This window comes from Tachypleus tridentatus, chromosome 10 (genome assembly GCF_004210375.1).
Source record: "Tachypleus tridentatus isolate NWPU-2018 chromosome 10, ASM421037v1, whole genome shotgun sequence".
In the NCBI taxonomy this organism is placed as follows: Eukaryota; Metazoa; Arthropoda; class Merostomata; order Xiphosura; family Limulidae; genus Tachypleus; species Tachypleus tridentatus.
This window is the reverse complement of record NC_134834.1, coordinates 84363539-84386197: the sequence shown is the minus strand read 5'-3', so window position 1 is coordinate 84386197 and position 22659 is coordinate 84363539. Positions and strand designations below refer to the sequence as shown.

General features: G+C 29.8%; 1 protein-coding gene and 1 pseudogene across 3 annotated transcripts in view; both read left to right on the top strand.

Annotated features, from left to right (window-relative positions):
* The window catches only part of LOC143229753 (tyrosine-protein kinase receptor-like), a 215406-nt gene that overhangs the window by 92859 nt on the left and 99888 nt on the right, over nt 1-22659 (top strand). The gene's annotated exons all lie outside the window — the stretch shown is intronic.
* The window catches only part of LOC143229751 (signal-induced proliferation-associated 1-like protein 2), a 47530-nt pseudogene that overhangs the window by 5463 nt on the left and 19408 nt on the right, over nt 1-22659 (top strand). The window contains exons 3-14 of the transcript XR_013016044.1: nt 557-744; nt 1718-1793; nt 2714-2812; nt 5261-5364; nt 5703-5861; nt 6143-6249; nt 7068-7202; nt 8281-8375; nt 12310-12458; nt 13086-13200; nt 15773-15910; nt 19261-19376. The product of XR_013016044.1 is annotated as a signal-induced proliferation-associated 1-like protein 2 (transcript). The remainder of the gene's footprint in view (nt 1-556; nt 745-1717; nt 1794-2713; nt 2813-5260; nt 5365-5702; nt 5862-6142; nt 6250-7067; nt 7203-8280; nt 8376-12309; nt 12459-13085; nt 13201-15772; nt 15911-19260; nt 19377-22659) is intronic.

The window sequence follows — 22659 nt, the reverse complement described above, 5'->3', positions numbered from 1 at the left end:
TGATTTCATTTATTAATGACATTCAGCTAATCAATGATTCTCCTACGAGATTTGGATAGGAGTAATTGAAAATAGTAGTAATTAGAAATGCTAATTTTGATTAATTAATTATTTTCATGTATTGTGAATTTAATTAAGCTGAACAATGTTGAATTAATCTTAAAATATCAATAAACCATAATGCTGGTATATTGATTATTTGGATAACTGAAATAACCTGAAACTTTTTTTTCAGTTAGTTTCTTTTATATGACACTACTCAATATGATTGAAGTTCATAAGTAATTAAGTTAATAATTCATTTTAAACATAATATTACTTCTTTTTACGAATAAGGATATTTCTAAATCCTTTCATTACCTTTTTTTTTTTTTGTAGTTTTCTAAGTTAACTTGCATTTTAGTTCAGTTAAAATGTGTACAATTAGAAGAGTATTTGAGTGTTTTTAAAATGCATTCATTACGTCATAAGAAAATGTTATTGAATTTCATTTACTGTAACTTATGCTTTGAACAGTATTACTGAATCAACTTTTTAAATTAATACATGCACGTAGTTGGTGGTGTTACGAGGAACTGTATTAGAAGAAGCCATTCCTTCTCTGGGCGGTCCAACCCAGTTAAAGGGTCTTTTGCCCGAGAAGTGTTAGAATATGTTGCTCCTGAGTTACAGGTGTCTTGTTTGAGGCTTGCTGTACCAGGACAACAGACTGAAGAACTACTCTTGAAGTTGGATGAGCAAGGAGTGAGTTGAAAACCTTTTCTTAAAATCAAAATTTAGTTTGTGGTAAATATTATTTGGTTTTCATGGGTTTGAATGGGAGATCTAATCAGTTAATCAAAATTATGATTAAATAATTAAACATGATTTTGATTAATTGATTTTTTAAATAGTTTTCAGTTAACTGTTATGAAAATGATCATCTAATTAAGTTACGATTTCCAAACATTCCAACTATAAAAGTAATACATATATTGCTGTTATATTTGTTTATATCAAGATTGTTCATGTTTTGTAAATCAGGGGTCTTGAGTTTGATTCAAGTTGTTACCTAATTAACTCTTTGTTGTGGCAAAATTACTAAGGCTGTTTGTCACTGCCCTTAATTTTTTAACTGCTGACTAGAGGGTAGACAACTGCCTGGTAGCAGTCCATCACCAAATATTTTTTTGTTTTTATGCTTGTATGTGCTATGGTTTGAGGAACACAGTTAATCAAATACAATTGGTTAATGGGGTTGTCAGTTAATTGATTAATAAATACCAGTAATTGTCCAAATCTAGCTACCAGTGAAAACCATGATTAGCAATGAGCTGCTAAGTCATTTTTACTGTGCTGGTTAACAATAAACAGAAATCAAAAATTTGTAGTTTCTTGTTGCCATTCACTACACATGTAAGGATTTTCATTTGTTATTCTCTTGTGCATATTAGCACTTATTCCTTTAAATTGGTCTCCACTGACCAATACACTTCTTAGACTACCATTAAATTGTATTTCACAAATTTGCCATGTTGAAGCTATAAAAATAAATATTCAAATTTCTCTAGAAATGTTTTTAATGAAATATTTTCAGCTATGTTAAGTAGTAGACATCTTAAGTAACATTTCTCTTGATATTTATTTGTAGTGATAGGTTTTTTGTTGGAGTTTTGGTTACCTTATCTAGGTTAAAGTTGTAATTTACATGTAATAATCATTTGATGTTTTAACTTAGGTAACCAATAGGTATAAAGTTGGAGTGATGTACTGTAAAGCTGGACAATCTACAGAAGAGGACATGTACAATAATGGTAGAATTTACAGTCATAGGTTTCTTTCTAGTGTTAGTAAAGATACTTCAGTTTTGGATTCTACTTGTAAGAGAGAGTAATTCTCTAAAAACTCTAGGAATGTTAGAAACAGGTGGTTTGTAAAAAACAAAATATTTTTTATGTAATTCACTGTTTTTCTTACTTATGTTTGAGTGATTCAAACTTAGAATATTTATTCTAGTAGTTTCTTTATTAATTTAAAATATTTTCATTGGAACACAAATTCCAAAATGTACAATGTAAGGCAAGCTTGTTTATAGTATCAGTTACTGTTTGGTTCAGCCATAGATAATGGGTATTGTACATTAAATTGTATTTTTTTCTCCAATTTTTATGGAAAAAATGATAAGGTTTCATATCTAAATGCATTTCTTTTTAATATCCTGGCAATTTATCTGGATAGCATCTTTATCTAATCAAAGCATTAAATGAGGCCACTTGCAACAATTTTTCTAACTGTGACTAGTACATTGGTTGTGTTTTGTTAATAGTGCATTTTAACATATTGTTTTATTATAAAAATGTATTTCTTAACTCCAGTGAAGAAACTCTGTGCTTTTTTTTTGGTGTTTTTATATAATGTGTAATGAGACTGATGCTTTGTTAGTTTTTAGAAACTCTGGGTCTCCCTGTTTTTTTTTAATACAAATAGCAAATATACTAAAGTAATAAATCCATGAAAACTTTAAGTAAGCATGAGTATACTTGGTTCCTTCTTTAGCTTTTTTAATCCTTCAGGAAGTACATTATGTGAATTGCATTTTCAGATTCTTAAAACACATTGTGTGTCACTGATAAATAACAGTATTATTACAATGATAACTGGATTCATCTTAGGTGTATTATATATTCATAAGGATGATTGTGAAAATTTACTATTAATTGATTTTTTTTCCCAGAACTTTCTGGACCAGCACTGGAAGAATTCCTGGATCTGATTGGTCAGCGTGTAAGGTTAAAAGGCTTTGAAAAGTATCGAGCAGGGCTGGATAATAAAAGTATATTTCAGTGATTTTTACCACATTAGAATATTTTTTGTGAACATTGATTTTACTGCTAGGTGTTTTATAACATTGTGTTCAGATATTTTTGTAGGAAAAACTAAAGAAATGTATCTTTCTTACATTTGTAATTTATTAACGATGCTAGAAGAATTGACAACATAATTTTGTTAATGTAGTTTTATTTTAATTAATTGTGAAGTTTAAACATTTTAGTACTAGCCTTCATATGTCATCCCAACATCATTTCTTTGTTTCCTTTTCATTCTTTTATTGTAATAGGATGGCATGTTCTCTTGACCTTTTTTTTTTTACATACATATACATATGTAGTTGAATTCAGTAGAAAAGCTTCATTAATTGAATTGTGAATATATTGAATTAATTATTTAAATTATCAATTGTGAGATTATTCATAATTCAAAAGTAAATGGAACAGGAGGTTAGACTTGTCCATATGATCTTAGTTTTGTGCAGTCTGTTAGTTCCTTTTATTATGATGTGACATTAACTGTTTTATTTCTTGTTTGCTTTGACACTCATTGTTTACTTGTCAGATAAAACACTGATGTTTAAATATGTACATGTTATTGTCTGTGAACCATTATTAGCTCTTACTTTGTGCAAAGATAAAGCCTAAATCTCTTCTTTACAGTAACTGAGTTTTTTTAATTTCATGTTTAATATTACTTGGACATAAAACATCCATCATAGTTCTGTTGTTTTGATTAAGTAATAATTTTATATTAAGTGTCCAAAATAGAACTATTTAAAATGCTTCAATTTCTTGTTTGTAATATAAATCTGATGAAGTAGCTTAATTCTGCTACTGTAGTTGACTTGCCAATATTTACTCATGGCATATCAAATAAAACAGTCTATTGTCCCTAAAACAATATTATTTTCTTGTTGATGTTAAGTAAACACTAAGGTGAACTTCCAATCTGTAAACATGTAATTTTCAGTGTTCTTTCTCAGGTATTGTGAAAATGGTGTTTATTGATTAAACTTTTTAATAAATATTAGAAAATTAAATGTAAGTAGAAAGAAAGGGAAAATGCATTCAAACAATTTCAAAACTTTAGTTGCTTAAACAAGTCAAGTCGAAGTCAGTCTCTCATTAATTTACAATAAATGTTATTAATTATTTTCTTTAGTCTAGAGCCTGTTATGCCAGGTCATGAATCTGAGGGCCCATGGTTTGCATATTATTACTGCTTTACACTTTGGGGTTATTAATAGACAATAAAAGTGATGGTCAGGTTCCACTATTTTGTTGGACTAGAGTAGCTCAAGAGTTGGCACTGAGTGCTGTTGACTAGCTGCTCTTTATCTAATCTGCAAGTTTAGTATTAAGGATGGCTAGTGTGAATATCCTTTTTCTAGACATCAAACAAAGTTTCTGTTATACTTTAATTACGTGAATTTTACTTGTAGTTTTTATTTTTGTCCCACAGTTATAATTCATTTATGTCCTTAAACTGTTTCTCATATGGTAAAATCATCTGATATACTAACAGAAGAAGTCACATAATTGAATCCATCTTTTGTGTGTTGTTTCTTTAACCTGTATTGTAAATAAGTGTCAGTTAAATTCTTAAGTATTTACACATGAGGCAATTGCTATACATTTGGTTAGTACTTTACGGCAGGAAGATCTTTTTTTATCTTGTTTGTCATGTGCATTTTCTATCTTTAATATTGGTTTTCTAGGTTTCAGTAATCTAACTTCATTATTTTTATCTCTTTAAAAAACCAAGTGTTTTTAGTTTTCTTTTGTGAAATGTAAGTCAGTCGTTAAACGTATCCTCAAGCTCAATATTTTACATTTGCTATCTCCATTTCTGATCCTCTCTTTTTACCTACATCATATAGTCAGAATTTTAAGTTTCATTAGTATTTTTATTAATAAGTGTTATTCCAATTTTCAAAGTTTAATAAATGAACATTGTTTTTTTTCTTTATCTTTCCTATTCTTGGTTTTGCAGTAAGCATTTTATTCTAAAGCAGACTCTAAACTTCAGATTTTCTCTGACATAGTCTCAAACATAATTTTGATAAGCATTTTCACATTTTTTCCTGTCGTATTAATTTGTATTTAGACCCTTATATATGTCTTTTCCTAGTAACTTTATTATTGGATAATTATTTCACTTTATGAATAAAAGTATGTCATTTTGCTGAAGAAAAACTAATCTATAATTTTTTTTTGTTTAGAAGTGAAACATGTTTTACAAAAGTAATATGGGATTTGACCTTTCCGAAGATGCAAAGCTAAGGACTATAGGCCTGTAAACTAGTTTCACTTTCTGTAATAATAAGTAGAAACATTCCAAAAAGTTGTGAAGGAATAGTAAACAAAATAAACTTTTGTTTGTTATAGAATTATTTCCTGATGATAATAATAAATAATATATTGATATGTCTTGAATACTCTTACAACAGTGGACACTACAGGTCTCTATTCTGTGTACTCAAGACTGGAAGATTGTGAAATAATGTTTCATGTGTCAACAATGTTACCTTATACTCCAAATAACAGACAACAGGTGGGTAAACACATAGTTTTATCATTGTAAACCTGCTGTTTAAATATAATTACTAGCTTAATTTTTGAGTCATTTCATACTATAAGTGTATGATCTAGTGTTATTAATCACAAGACTTCCATTTTAGTCTTTTTAAAATCTGTGTGTATATTTTAATAAAATATGTAAGAAAGTTTTGGTTTTTTCTTACCCAAAATTCTCATTAAATCATGTTAAAAATTATAAAACAAAAAGTTGCCTTTAGTTTGAAAACTGGTTTCTTTAATGATGTGCAAAAATATTTTTGTTTGAAACATGATACGTAAAACAAAAGTTTTAACAAAAAAGATATTCTGCAGTTATTACGAAAAAGACACATTGGGAACGATATTGTGACTATTGTTTTCCAAGAACCTGCTGCCTTGCATTTTACACCAAAGAACATACGTTCCCCACTTTCAACATGTCTTCATTGTAGTTCGGGCAATAAATCCATGTACTGAAAACGCACGTTACAGGTAAGAACTTACTATAATAATGAAACTGTAGCAAAGTTGACTGGTTTTAGTCATGATAGTGGTATTCTTGTGTACTCTTAGAAAACGTTTTTTGTTTTTGTGTAGAGCTAACTTTTGTATAGTATTTGGACTTGTTATTAATTTAAAATGACTATTAAAACATGGAAAAGTAGTGATTTCATCATCATTAAATGGTGAAGCCACTTGTACTATATAAATATCTCTGTCTTCTTTCAAATTTTAAATGTCACTAATGATCAACACTTTCTGCTGTTCTCAAGTGTGGCTGTCAGTCGTTCTAAAGATGTTCCTGTTTTTGGACCTCCCATACCAGAAGGAGGAACATATCCTAAGTCAAAAGCATTTGCTGATTTCTTACTTGCAAAAGGTAACATTTTACCTCACTTACCCTTGTTGTTACAAGACATATTTAAAAATATACATTATTATATTTTAAATGAATTAATACCACATTGCTGAAGATGGTATCTTGAGAACAGTAAAACATGTATTCTTTGTAAGGCTGATCCCTGTTCTTAAAACTTTTATAGTGCAATTATTTTAACACATTGACTCCCAAGCCTATTTTGATGATACTTTATGGGGTGCCACTAGTCATTTTAGAATTACTTTTTTTAGGAAGTGTGTATATGTAGCTGTTGTGTCCCAGCTAATGAGTGGACCTTTAAAAAATAAAATAGAGCACAATTCTCTGTTTGGTCTTGTGGGTCTTACTAGAAGACTGTCACAACCCATTGGTGGGTTGTGAGAGACCCAACATGTTAATATTGTACTCCTTTTAAAATGTATTTGTATTATCTCTTGTTTCTTAGAAAATGTAAAAGATTAAAAAAAAAATAGTTGAAATTTATAAATGAATTAGAAACTCAATTAATAAGCCATTTTTAAGTGAAAAATACGTAGATTTTATTCTCGGAAAACCAAAGGATATGCTAAGTTAAGATATAACTGTTTAAGACGATGTGGACAAATGTTACCTGTTGGAACCTAATAAGGTATTTTGTTAAATTTAGATATTTATCTTGTTTACAATGGAGGTTCCTATTGATTGTTTTGTTATTTAGTATTTTATTTGTGGAGTAACTAATATTTTGTTTTTTACAGAATTTAAACTGACCTACCAAGTTTCTTGTTTATTATGTTTTTGGCTTTTTGTGGTATAAACATTTTGTATTATTTTGTCAGTGATAAATGCTGAAAATGCTGCCCACCGGTCAGAAAAGTTTGCCACAATGGCACAAAGAACAAGGCATGAATACCTGAAAGACTTAGCAACTAATTATATTACAACCACAACTATTGATTCAGGACCAAAATTTTGTAAGTGTTATACATATTGTTTCATATTTAGAAATGCACTAAAAATAAGCTAAAACTAAGTTTTTCTCTTTTGTTTATCAAATAAAGTTTTGTTGTATTTGTAATACTATTATCATAACTCCAGTTTCATTCTTTCTAACAAATTCTATGCTCCAACTCCAGTTGCACGTATATTTATGTTAAAATTTTTAACTTTGCTATTTAATCCTCACTTTCTTTTATAGTAATGAATATTTTGTTGTTGAGTTTCACCTAAAATCAGATTTTTGTCTGAACTGAAACACCAAACAGGTGTGTGTTTTTTGCTATAATTTCAGTTGATTTGTGATCCTTATTCTGTAAGTGAAATAATTTTTCTTTTACCTTTTTCAAGTAATTTCATAGTAGCATGTAGTTCTTTGTTTTAATACTAGATTTCAACTTTAACCACAAATGCTAGTCTAGTTGAAAAAAATAATAAATACAGAAGTATTTCCTCTTATTGCACAGTTGGAAATACCTAAGTTACGCACGCAGAACCAGCTTGTATTAGGTAGCATTGCAGGAATTTGGTGTTATGTTATTAATTTCATTATATTTAGTAGTTATGAACAAAAAAAAAAATGTTATAATAACTTTTCTTTATTGTGATACTGGGCTTACTTATGATAGTATTGAATTGTATTTCAGTACTCTATAACACCACTTCCAAAACTGAGCCACATATCCACACTTGCCTGTGAAGGTACTCCAGGTGCATGCAAGACATGTCCAAAATTACATCCTATTTAAAAAAAAAAAATCTTTTTTTTAAAAAATACTTTTCAGAATGATAAGTACTTCTCATAAAATTAAACTTTATGAATTAAAATATGTAATTTTGGAATACAGCTTTTCATATACGTTTTTTTTGTTTTCCAAAACAAAACTGCATTGTTAAGTTTGGGTGCCCATGAAAAGCTTTGTAATTAAAATGGGTTCTTAGGTTACTAACGTTTGAAAACTACTGCTCTATAATTAATTAATTATTTAATTAAGATATGTGATAACATTATTATTGTAAGATAAAGGACTTTGAAATTAATTTCTATCTTATCAGCTATCTTATCATTTGGTGGAAAAAAGAAGGAGCGCATTCGATTAAGATTCATTCCTGATAGTTACATTCAAGGTGCAATATCCTGGCATGTGCAGGTGAGTATTGGATATCATTCCTGACACAGGTGTGTTTATAGCGCATTCTCACGGTCTGTGTGTGTGTGTGTCTATATATATATATTTATGGGTAAGTAACAGACATTCTTGACAGCTATGTTCAAAGTGAAATATTATGTTATATGCTGGTTAATATTAAAAATCATTTTTGACAGTTAAATTTAGAGGGAGACTTCAAGCACGTATCAGTGAATATTACATATTATGTCTGAAAAGAATTTGTAAGGTGCAGTTTCTGAATTATTTACAGTTTTGTGGCATTGTTTAGACAATAACCTTAACCCACACAGTATTGGTACATTCAAAGCATCTCTTGATATATGAATAGTTATTGTAATTTATTCCTTACCATTATGGTCAAGGTGAGATCTTGTAACATTTCCAGCTAAGAACTACAAATAAATCCTAACAACTGCCTGCAGGGTACAATTTCATGATGTGTTGCTACATGTTCATAACATTTACATTTCAGGGGCACGTTTTTGTGGTTCTTGTGGGTAGATAAGATGGTGTAGTTCCTGCAAAGTTAATTTTAATTGTTTAGGAATGAAACAACAATTGTATGTATGAGAATGTTAGAAGCTATGGAATTTTTAAAGGTACAATTTGTTCTACATTCTTTATCTGGTAAACATTATTTCTGAATGTGATATCTGTATTAAGCAAATTGATATGAATAATGTGTCTACCTAGTAAATGTTTTTGTTATTGCACACTATCAGATTTGTTTTGCAGATATTAAAAAATTAATATAATTATAAATTTATAGTGTTCATATGTTTTTCTATCTTTTTTTTGTGTAATGGTAGCATTAATGGAAAGACTGCTAGTACCCATTCAATGTTGTTAAATAATTTTTTCCAAAGTATCCTTTCTCAAATATTCATTCAAGCCAACTGTTCTTCAAGTTGTCAGAGGTTTGTGATGTTTAGTGAGTTTAAGATTTATGATATTTGGAACCTACAGTAATACTGATAATTTGACTGAAAACACAGTGTAGGAATATAATCATTATTACTTATTCCAGTCAGTACAGAATGATCAAAGAAATAAAAACATTAACATAAAGTAAATTAAATGGTCAATAACTGTAGCATTCTAAGATAGGGCCTTTCTTTGTTTATTTTACAAGTTACAGAAACATGTTTGTGAATACACGTGCATATCCACATCACTATCTATCTATCTATCCACATTTACTATAACCAGCATACACCTTGCTATTAGATTATGCTTGTGTTTATATATATATATATATACAGAGAAATAAAAATCAGAGAAATTTTACTAAAAATTACTAATAATTATTTTTAGTTAAAAATGAGGTAACTTAAGAACTTGGTGCTACTTTATACAGATGTACACCTTGAGCCACATACAAAAACATGACTGTCACAGTAAACTTAGTATACTGATATGGGTCAATGTTGTGTTAATTAGTGCCTATACCATAGTTGTGGCAGGAATGTTAACTTCAAGAGGTAAGTTTAATCTTACCCCCAGATGGTAGTATTTTATTTCCTTATTTTTTATTTTTATCTTTTGATGTTTATATTATATGAAATTGGGAGGACAGTCACTTTCCCACAACTGTCTGCAGGCAGTGAAGGGTGATACAGATGTTGGACGTTGTGGGCTTGAGCACCATCTCGCTCTCCCTAATTTCTAATCTTCTTATGCAAGACTAGCAAATTAGAGAGCAAGACTGATAGACAGTGTATCCCCACCACAATGTGGGTCCTACTTCCATAGTCACCTCCAAAACATAAGATAAATTTTATAATTCCACATTGTAGCTTGTAACCTAGAATCTTTTTTTAAAATATGCAGCATGTTTTGTTTAGTTTTAATGTGTTTTGTTTTGGCTTTAAAAATAATTTTACCTTATTACTTTAAGATAAGATCTTTGTTAAATTGTTGTAACCTGCTTGAAAGAATAATTCCTGTATTATAAATTAAGGAACAAGATGTATTTTGCTTTAAGCTGTAAATTGTGCATGTGTGTTTGTGTAAATTGGACAACCCAAATATGGAACATAATTTTAAAAGTGAACAAGTTGTATACATGGGTATATATCCACATATGTATATATAAGTAACAAACTATTACACAACTGAGTTGTCTCACATAAATGTCAGATTTAGGAAATCTTCTGTTTTATTAGTTGCATAATTGTTGTGCTTTAAAATCATCCTATTGTTAAGAGGAATTCCAATTCAGCTCTGTAAACTAATGTACATTCTTCCTGATAACTTGTATTATGTATAATACTTTCTGTTTTTTTGGATCTGGAATTTGGTATAGGTATAATAAAATATTGGTAAACCAAAAGACAATACAGAAAATGGTAGCTGAAATTTCATTCTGAAAAATGTAGACTCTGAAGATACTTGCAGATGAATGCATATCTTTTTCACTTAATTTCAAAATAATATTTTTAATTAGGATATCACATTAATGTAGTCATAAACTCCAGATCCTAGTGCTTCTGCCTTAACTTTTTTTTTGAGGCCTAATTCTTAAAGCTAAAAAACTGGAATGAATAAAGTTCATTTATCTGGAGCCTGTGGCCACATCTTTATAATGATTTCTAACCTTCAGTCTACTTGTAAATATTTAATTTCAAATCAGAAGAAGTAATTAGGTTCAGAGTGAGGACTGGTATTATAGAAGATTTCCTCAAGGTTTTTCTACACTCCAGAACATAAAGCACATGTTGTTCCATCTCATTAAGTTTGTGCAACCATGTGTGAAAGTTTCAATTTGGCCCTGACACATTGCTTCACTTCCTTTCTGCAGTTTTTCTGTTGTTGCTTGAAGCAACACTGATAAACAGTTTAGTGATTATCATAATGAGGGTATTATGTCTTTTAAGTCATTTTAATGTGAATGATTAATACATTTGTCTTTACTTGTACTAATACTCTTTGTTCATAATGAGCCAAGTTAAATGTTGAAGTGGGGCACTAAATTGCATCACTTTTAACACTTGACTTGTTGTATTAATTGTCTATGTTTATAAATAAGATTTAACATAGTGTTTCTTTTGCTAAAGTACAGTATTGCATGAATGTGTTTTAAACAATATTTTTATAATGATAATTAGAAATGTCTGAAAAGTAAGGTGCAGTAATTAGATGTTTATCTGTTGTGAGATAAATATTATGAGAGCTTTTCTTTCTTAATACATTTCATAAGAAATACAGATGTTTTATTTTTTTATAAGCACATCTGTGTATGCAAGTAATCTAATCTTGAAAAAAATTCAGACTGTTGGATGATAACAGAATTGGAGGTCATGTAAGTTTGTAAGAGACAAAACAGTGAAAGGGAATGTTCTTTTTTGTTTTAATATTTTTTAGTTTGATTCGTTCGTAAAAGATGTTCCACAGTTAGCATTTGTAAAAATTTCTCTACTTTGTGCTCTATAAACTGTCTCTTGTGCGTATGAGTTCCTGTGGCACGTATAATTCAGTGAGAATGTTTGACAAAAAAAGTTACTTGTGAGTATATCAAAAACTTTATTGCTGTATGGGAGAGAATTTTTTCCTAGATTTTTTTTCTGAATACACTGTGACAGAAATAATTCATATCCAAGTATTCTGTTATATATAAATTTTTATTGTACTTCAGATATCAATATTTGAAAGTGATTGTATTAATTCACATAATTGCCTGTTCCTACTACCTATTATTTACAAATATAGTTTATTATTTTTTTCTTGTAGTTTAATACACTTAAAAATTAATTATCGGGCAATAGATGTGATGCTATATCATGATAAATCTGATGGTGATTTCCATCACATTGTTTTGATTTTTCCAATAAAAAAAATGTATTATAACATTCCAGTTTTATGTGTTTGGTTTTAAGTAATAGTAAGTTGAAGTTTTCATTCTTATTTTTTATAGGTTGAAGATCACGGACAATCTCGAATGATAGAGGACTGTCTTCTAGGCATTTCTATTGATACGTTAGTTCTTATCGAAGAAAGTAGTAGAGAAGTCATATTTACATGTCCATGTAGTTCTGTGATTGGCTGGTCTTCACATACTAGCAGGTATACAAAGCTACTAACCATGTATCATTTTGATTTTTAGATTGTATGTTAATGAGAAACTTGAAACATACATGTTACGTGCTTCTTGGTTAGGTTCAGTGCTAGTAAATAAATACATATGCATTCAGTGTAATATATATTACTTAAGTGTAAGTAATACAGATGTATTAAACTGATTTTCTTTAAAAATAATTTGAAAGAAATTAGAAGATTGTTATAAAAAAAAATAGTTTAAAACCTTTCTCTTGAACACTTCTGGGTCTGGTTGTTGATATCTTATCTTACTCAGTTTGTTTTGTCTTCATTCATTATTGCAGTCAATGATTAAATTTAACAAAATTTCAAACTGTTACATTTTCTACCATATTTTAACAAACTAAGCTTGTGTATTGTAACTATCTTTTAGTTTGTATTATGATTATAAAAAGATGAAAAGTAGTTTACTTCAAATTTTGTATAGAGATTTTTATGAACTTGCAATAATATTGTTATAATGTAATAGATATAGTGTATATGCAACTTAAGAAGAAACTGAGGTCATTTTAAAACTTCTGAAGTATGCTGTTTGTAATGCTCCATTTAAAGTCTAGTATGTGGTGAAAAGCACTAACATTTTTTTGTTTCCAGTTTGAAAATTTTTTACCATCAAGGTGAATGTTTAGTTTTAAGCACCAAAGACCCTGATGTAGATGAAATTCAAGAGATAGTGAGTCGACTGGCTTGTGTGACCCAAGGATGTGAGGTAAGTAACTTTTAAGTATTCTGACATAAAGATATTTTATGGTTTAACCTTATGATTGATGAGTACTGTTCAGGTGTTGAATGTATATCAAATTTACATAAATAATTCTTACATTTCATTAATTTTTAACTCAAAAACATATTAGAAGTGATTACATTTTGAAATGTTTACTTGGTCTAATTCAAAAAGAAAAATATTTCTGCTTAGCTCCAAGGAGCCTTGCTTATAAACAAGTTTTCAATTTTTTAAAATACTTTTTCTGCATATGCATATCTCATGACATGAAGTTTATATTTGCTAGGAGAGTACCATCACTTGAGAAAAAATATTTATTGTTTTGTCTCTCATGTGGTCTTTCACTGATTGTATTAGTACACCCTGTTGTCTCCACAACATGTGATGTGAACAACTGCTGATGAAGTTTGGCTATGAAAATAGTTTAATGCCATTAGATAGAACTGATTGTTAATTATTTATATTAAAGTATGGTTAATAAGGTGGCTTGAAAAGTAATTAGGCTTGTCACTTTTTTTTTAAAAATATAATCTCCAACAAGAAAAACAGTGGAATCTAATGGAAAGTTTAGAAGACTTAGGAATAAACCACAAATCTGTAAGTTTTTCTATGGTTAATGAAACATATTATACTACCCTTGAAATGAAGACTTTTATATAGGACTTGTACTAATCCCAAACTGTCGGCATACAATGTGGTTGCAAACATGCAGATCAAATATGGCTGCTTCTGTTGTTAAAATATAGATATAAAATGTGGCTACTTATGCTAAAGTGGAAATATTCAGATGTTGATGATTGTGGTTATGAAGTCTAAACCTAAAATATGGATTTTGTTGTTTCCAAAATGTAAACATACAGATATTGCTGCTGTTGATGCTAAAATGGGAAATACACATGGTGTTGCCTCTGCTAAAATGGAGACATACAGAAGTTGCTGCTACTGGTGATAAAGTGTGAACATGCAGTGCAATTAGCACTAATCTCAAAGTGACATAGTAGTGTAAACATCATAAATCATATAGTATGAACATGTTTGTATGTTACTTCTTCAGTTCTTTAAGCATAGTGTATACTTTCACACAATTTTGGCAGTTTTCAAAACCAAAGGATGGATAAACAGATACACCGTTGTGCAAATTAATTGAAACAAATGGTCATTTTACAATATTTTCAGCATGGTGGCTGGTGTAGGCTCTCTGGACCTGCTGATTTCCTTTAATAGTCATTTTTTTCACACAGACGGCGTCATTAGCTGTGTTTTGCAGTATGGTCGATCTATTTTTGGGATATACGACGAGATTTTGAGGAATATTACGTCATTTGAAATTGCGTTAGAAGGGCAAGGAGACCAGTCAAAAAACAATTTCTTACCAATGCAGTAAAGAAATAACGGTATCAATAGGGTCTGAAATACAAGAACTGGATGCAAGAACAATAGAGGAAGGTGTTATTCAGTGATGAGACTCATTTCTTCATACAGGGTCAAAGAAGTCTGCATGTTTGCAGATCTCCAGGTGAGAAACTTTGAAAATCTCACATCAGTCAGTTCGTAAAACATCCCTTGAAGATGTTTTGGGTTTTTTTTCAGCTACTGTGGTGTCGGAGGCTTAAATATTGTAGAAGGTATGATGCGAGGACCATAGTACATCGAGGTTTGCAGAGAAGAGTTGTTCCAGAATTGAAAAAGAGAGTTCCAAATCCAGATTGTATTTGGCATTTTTCAGCAAGATCTGGCTCCGTGCCACACATCGAAACTTGTGAAGAATTTTTTGACTACAACGAGAATAAAGGTGCTGGACTGGCCTGGAAACTCTCCAGACTTAAATCATATTGAAAATCTTTGGGCGATTTGTGAAGAAAGACTTTGGTGAAAAGAGGAAAAGACTGTACTACGAAAGATAAGCTAATTGAGGCCATAATTGAGGTGTGGTACCGCGATTCAAAAATTAGTAAAGATTGCAGCCAACTTGTGGATTCGATGCCAAAGCAGGCTAATGATCTTAAAAATAAAAACAGTTATATCATTTATTAATTTGTGAGTAATTTTTGGATTTTTAGAAATAAAACGCAAAAAATTGAAAATATCGTAATTTTCCGTCTTGTTTCAATTAATTTGCACAAGGCTGTATATTGTAATAATTCTGAAATACATTTCTGTTAGAATCTGAAGTGTGCACATCAAAATATGCCTGATACTGATTCTGGATTCTATGGATTTAAATATATTTGCACAAAAATGTTGAACTGTAGATGTGTTAGGTAATGTTAAACATTTTTGTTTGGAGTTTACTTGCAGATTATAAGAACTATTTTATTACAAATTACAGCTCTAACAGTAAAGAAGATTTGTTTTTAGAACAGGAACAGTGCTTTAGTTAGTGGTGCAATCATTCTTAAGTACACAAATTTTTAAATCAACAATCTGACAAGGTATTCAAGTTGTAGAATTGATAGTGGTTACATGTTATGGTAGAAAGATGATTCTTATAATGTCTGTTATTTGTACTTCCCTCATATTAAAATTAAGATATGATTAAAACATTTTTTGCTCACAGACTCAGGAACTGATTCTTCGTCGAAACAGTCTTGGACAGTTAGGATTCCATGTACAATACGAAGGAATTGTGACTGATGTTGAGAGCTATGGATTTGCTTGGCAAGCTGGATTAAGACAAGGTAGTCGACTTGTAGAGGTGAGCCTATATATGCCATTCTGAATAAAAGGATTTACATACTTTAAATTATAGTTTATAATTTGAACATTAAGGAAAGAAAATTTAATGTGGAATGTAAATGTCATATCAGACTTTATTATTACATATTTGCTATGCTAAACATACAAAACTAATGACTTTGTTTATTTGTTAAATATTCACAGAAGCTTTAGTGACTTGCAACTTAAATGAACATGTGGTTTGGTGCCTAGGCTAATAATAGTAAAAGTGGTTTCTGTATTTAAGAAGTGCAGAGTTCCAGAGATGTTATACTATGAATTGCATTGTACTTTAGGACGTTATCATTGTTCCAAAGGTTTGATCGCTCATCCTCATAATTCAGGTCCTCTTTTATTACTGTTACTAAATTTGTCATGTAATTTTGGACACTGATTTGTTATTTACAGAACAGTACCATCAAATCTTTAATAGTTCCAAATGCTTGTCAGTAGCCATTGCTTAATTTTCAGTATATAATATTTATATTTCCGTTTTTCTCATTAATACACTTAAAATATTTTTATAGTTACTAGAATTTTCAAGTAGTATACAGAAATTTCAAGGGTCATTGTAATGATTCAGCAGGGTAAAAAAGAATGTTATGTTAAATAATGAAAGTAAGAAAAAAAAATGTTAGTTATGTATTTTTGTTTTGCTTATTTTCTACCTTTTTTTTTCCAAAAAATGTGTTTTGTACACACATGGTAAATACAGACAAACCAGCCAAAAATAAAACAAGAATGTGATATGCTTGTAAGTATTTGTATATGATTTTGCTTGTTCCTCTTTAAACAAGCTCTAAATTTGCTGACATATTACTGTCTCATCTCTTAAATGGTGTCTAGGTATTTCATTCCTCAGCATTGCTGCATTAGGTGCAATGTTTTGTTGTAAATGAGGATCAGAAATAATATTTTTGTTACAAATTTCAAAGGATCAAATTTTTGAATGGACGTGACAAGAATTGTCTGTTGTGAATTGAACAGCTACGTTATTTGGAGAATGTTCAAGTTTGGAAAATTTTAAAAAATAATTTTTTAAAATATTTAATATAAACTTGTTACTTGTATAGGGTTGCTGCAATTAAATTCCAGGTTAAGCTCAAATATCATAAAGTAATAAAATTATAGAAAAAACATCACAAAATCAAATTGACTGGTATAATAGCAGGTTTATAATAATATAGAAGGTCAAGAATGATGGTCAAACAGGAAATTGGGGTACCAGAAAGGTTGTATGAAAAATGTTGGCTGGAAATGTAAAGATTAACAGTAAAGATTTCTTTCAGTATATTAAGGGTAAACAAAATGTTAAGGTCAAGGTAGGATCCTTGAGGGATGATAAAGGAAGGCTCAAAGCTGATGATTATAGGATGGCTGGATTATTAATTAAATTTTGTTCTTTCTTCAGTTTTTATAATGAAGATTTAAACAGTATCCATATCATGAACAGCTAATAGATGGAAACAAGATCAAACAAAATGACTGCCTTAATCCTGGGCTGGTTAAGAAAAAAATGGGAAGTTTAAAGCATGATAAGGCTCCTGGGCCAGATAATTTCCCCAAGGGTTTTGAAGGAGGTTAAAGATAGGACGTGTGAGCCACTTGCTACTATTTTTTTTGTAAGTCCTTACATAGTGGGCAGGTGCCAGAAGATTGGAAGATGACTAATATTATATTTCTTTTGAAGGGAAATTATAACAGTTCTTATAGGTCTATTAGTCTTACATCAGTTGTGGGAACATTTTTGAAAAATCTGAGTAAAGATGCTTTGCAAAGTCATTTAATAAAATTTAGATCTTTATTGGATAGTCAGTATGGTTTCACTGAGGGAAAATTTTGCCTGACAAACATTTAGACAATCTTTGAAAAGATTGTTGCTTATGTAGTTTATGGTGAGGGTGTATATTTATTGTATCTGAATCTTCAGGAAGCATATTACAAGGTATCGCAAAAAAACATACCTCTGTAGGTGTGAGGGATAAGTTAGCGAATTGGATAGAGGAGTGGCTGAATGGAAGAGAGCAGACGGTTATCACAGATAGAGTTCAGTAAAACTGGAATAATGTTGCAAGTGGGGGACCTCAGGGCTCAATCTTAGGACCCTTTGATCTATTTTATTTACATCAATGAGAAAGAAGAAGGAATAGTAAATAAAATTCCTTAAACATTGCAATAATATTAGGGTATTGAGTGTTTCTAGCCTTACAGAGGATGCTGCTGCTGCTTTACAAAAGATTTAGATCATTTAATGAGTTGGATGAATAAATTAGATGGGTTTTAATAATAATAAATGCAAGATAATGTATAGGGTTTCTTATGATTTGAGTTATTTGCATAATTTGAATGGGAATGACCTTAACAGTATTTTGAAAGAAAGGGGGGTATTGGTATAATAATCAATCAGTCTCTGAAGCCATACAAGCAGTATAGTTCGTGGTAAAGCAAATGGGATTTTAGGTTTTATCTACAGCAGTATTAAGTACAAGTCTAAATAGGTTATAACTTCATTGTATAGGTCACTGATTAGGCCACATTTGAGTATTGTGTTCAATACTGGGCTTTTTACCATAGGAAGGAAATTGAAATGAGGGAGAGGGTATAGAGAAGTGCTACTAGAATGGTATGTGGGATGGAAGGATTGTTATATAAAGAGAGGTTAAAATCTCAAAAATGTTTTCTCTTGTAAAAAGAAGAGTTGGGAGGATCTTTTTAAGGTGTTTAAGATTTTTAAGCAAAGTAACAATGTTGATGCATCATCTCTTTTCATACTTAATGGTGAAAATATTAATAACAGGTGAAACAATTATAAATTTTTGCTGGGTTGGAATCTTTTTTCAGATAAGACAGATTTATTTTTATAAGAAAGTGGCTGGCCTTTGGAACGAGTTGCCTTAGGATGTTGTAGAGGCAGTAAACTAAAATGAGTTCAAAAGAAAGTGTGGCAACTATACAGATGATGAGGGCTGTTCTTGAGGGTTTTATATTTAATACTTTTTAGTTTAGTTTAGAGAATGGGACAGTCGAGATGGACCAATAGTTTCTCAAATGTGTTAGGTTCCTTAAGTCAGAGATTTTGAATTATCTGTTGTTACATTTGAGTTGTATTAGAAATGATATTATTGCTATTTTCCCTTGTTCTTGTGTAGTGCTTATTTGCCACTATAACAAAATGCAAGTTAGTATTATTTTGTGTTGAAGTAATAGCAAGATGTGTGATCTATCATTTCTTTGTAACTGAAATGTTTATTCATACAAAAAAGACAATTGCATTTTTTGTATATGTAAACCTGTAATTGTGAGAAAAGTTAAGTTTTTGTTTTTCTATAGATATGCAAAGTTGCAGTAGCCACATTAACTTATGATCAAATGGTGGATCTCTTAAAAACTTCTATGACAGTCTCTGTGACAGTTATTCCTCCATTACCAGATCGAACTCCTCGCAGGTCAGTTTTGATCCACAAAACAAAATATTTTTAAAACTAATTTCTTATATGAAGCCATTCAGGGAAATTTCTTTACTCTTGGTTTTCACTGTTTTACTGCTTTCAATTTTTGTGCAACTTTTATACACTGTATTATAGGAACTTTTAAGAAGTTGAAAGATGAATTCCCAAAGCATTTGAGAACTTGTGCTAAACCTTGTACTCAAAGGTGTTTGAAAGTTTATAATAATTTGTTTTTGTTTTTTTTACTAAAATAAAACCTTACTACTCTTTTGTGCAAAAGAAAGTAATCAGTTTTTTGCATAGTCTTTCAATAAATATAATTTGTCTAAACCCTGCATGACTGCATGATTATTAAAGCTCATTTTGAATGTTATTGTAATCTATAAAGGTGTATTTAAAATGAATGAATATGTTATTTGAAAAAATATGTCAATTATTTGTCAAGATACACAGTTTGTTAATGTTTGGCAGATATGTTATCTTCTACTTTTTGACAGTGTGCCAAGTAACATTTAGGAATGAGCAGTCAGCTAATAAAGTTGTAATATATTTTTGACAGTTACTTTAAAATGTGAAAAGTTTTCTTGTATGGAAAGACTGAAAGACAAAAATTGGAAACAGCCACATATTTTTTTAGAGAAAATTGTAAATCAAGTGTTATATTTTTTTTGCAAGCAATTTGTAAAATTGGAATTAGGCTTAGCTGCCCAAAGTGCTAAAAAGTCATAACTTGCTTTGCACAGTTTTAAAGATGGTCTCTTTGTTCAAATGTTTTTGAAGACAATACATGCAAGCCCAGAGAAATGTATCTTATTTTGAGGTGGATACTAGTATTAGTTTTGTGACACAATTTAGTGACTCCTTTAGGGAAAAGGAAAAATGAAAGCCTCCTGAAATTGGCACACAGTCTCATCTCTTTTGGGCATATGTCATGCAGTGTTGTTCATTTTTCTTGTTCTTGAAGAATAACTTCTTAAAATGTCAACAAAATCGTTGAATCACTGAGAAATTTATCAATGTTTGGGTCGTCTTCTCATAGGGAAGTATCTTTTCCAATGATTAGTAACCCTGTGAAGGGTTTTATGTTAAATTATTTAGGTCATGCTATTGGGAAAATATTTATTAAATCTTTATTCATAGGTATCCTTTTAAATACTTTTCTGTACAAGTCACTGAGTTACATTTGAAATTTAATTAAATGTCTTTACTATTAATGTATGTGATTTTAAATTAATAATATAATGTATATTATGATTCAAATTATTATGTTATTTAGGTCTTAATTCCTCTGTTTCAAAATAAACTTTTAAAAAAGATGTATTTGAATTTCAGTTTTGTTTGGCCACATAACCCATGAACCATGAAAAAATCTCAACTTTTGCACTTTTTTCCTTGACTCAGATAAATCCTGTAGATTTATGGCTGAACAATTAAGAACATTTACTTGTCCTATTCAGACCTAAGTTTTAAAAGTTCTGTTTTTGAATGCAGTAGTAACATCAATAAATTTTACCAGCCCCCTGATGGGCACCATGTTCACCTTCTGTACTTATACTTGAGCTTTATAGCTTACATGTAGTTGCTACTTACCTATGTTTATAGTCATTGGAAAGAGCTGATTTTACTCTGTAATTCACCAATGGTTATTTTGAGACGGACACTCAGTTTTTGTCATCAGATAAATATAAGTGCTTGGAGTTTTTGACTACTTTATCCTTGAGAGCACTTAAATTATTTTTATCTAAGTATGCTATAATTAGAGAGACAGTTAAATTGTAGTAAGGTTTTCCTTTTTTATCTTGGTTAATTATGTTTCAAAATGCATAATTGAAAGGTTTAACTCAGTTGTCATGGGGATCATTTTCTGCACATATCATGAGGTTTCAGTGACTTGCATTCAAAGTTTTTTATTATTCTACTTTTTGTTTATGTTATACTAATTAGTGTAGCATAAAATCTTTGTTAGTAATCAGTATACCAATAGTATACAAGTTTTTAATTTTATAAGGAAACATTTTACAAAATCCTGAATTTCCCCTAGTGTGACATATTTTCTGTAGGTATCCCCTCTTCTTCCCCCCCCCCCCAATATGTACATAATTCAACATAACTTGCTCACTATAGAATCGTCATTACTCAGACAAACTATAATTTTCATTTGGTTATAGAGTTATCAAATAGGAAATCAGACCCTCTTGCCACACCAACCTGTTGCTTTTGGGATTTGTCAATAGTTCTCTCTTACATTTAATTCAGTACTGTTTGTTATAAATAGATGGCCCACGCTTTCATCTATCAAATTCTATGTTATATAATTATTTTTTGAATGGAGAATTATCAGCTTCACTGTTAGTACAAACTTTCTTCCTACATGAAAGATAATGACTAGCTTGGATGATTTTGTAACAGTTCTTGTTGAGTTAGAAAATCAGAAAAATTGTGATAGTTAGGGGAAATTGTCTACTTTTTTCATGTTATTATTTTGTCTTTTTGGTACATTATTTAATTAAATAAAAATTATTTGGTGCATTACTGCCATTAGTGTAAAAAATGTATGGTTAAGTGTCATTGACAGTCAACAGCAAGAAAAAGATTACTCTGGTAGTAAGTAATTTATTCTTTCTTTTCATGTGTATTTTTTATTTATTGTTATAAAAGTAACTAAAATGTAAAAATATGGATCTCATTAGATTAATTAAGGTTAGGTTAAGTAAAATTAAAAAACATTAATATAATAAAAAATGTTTAGCAAGGCATGCTCATGAGCAGCTTATGAGTAATATAATTTGATAAAATAATGAGCTACCTGTTTTCCAAGTGATTTACAACTTATAATGGTGCAAATAATAGTTAGAAAAGGTTCAAAGGGCAATATAAAACAACAAAATATAATTATAAATAGATGTGTGTTGTTACAACTTTAAAGCTACTTAAGATAAATCAATGTACTTTTGTGTAAAATTTGAAGTAATTCTAGAAAGAAAAAAAAATACTTTTTTTTTTTTGTGGTGACAAGGTCAGTCAAATTAACCAACCTTGTATAAAATTAGGTTAGAGAAAATAACATGTAAAATATGTAGTTTTGCTAAAATCAAACATATGAATTGTATGTAGGTTGTTAAGATCACATAAATGAAATCTGAGATTTTTGAGATGAAGAAAAGTTTTTTTTAATCTCAACATGAAAATCACTTTGCACACTGACTATTCAAAATAAATATTCAGTATGTTAAAGGACAAATTTTTATTTAGTTTGTTCAAAATACTTTACTAAAAAAAA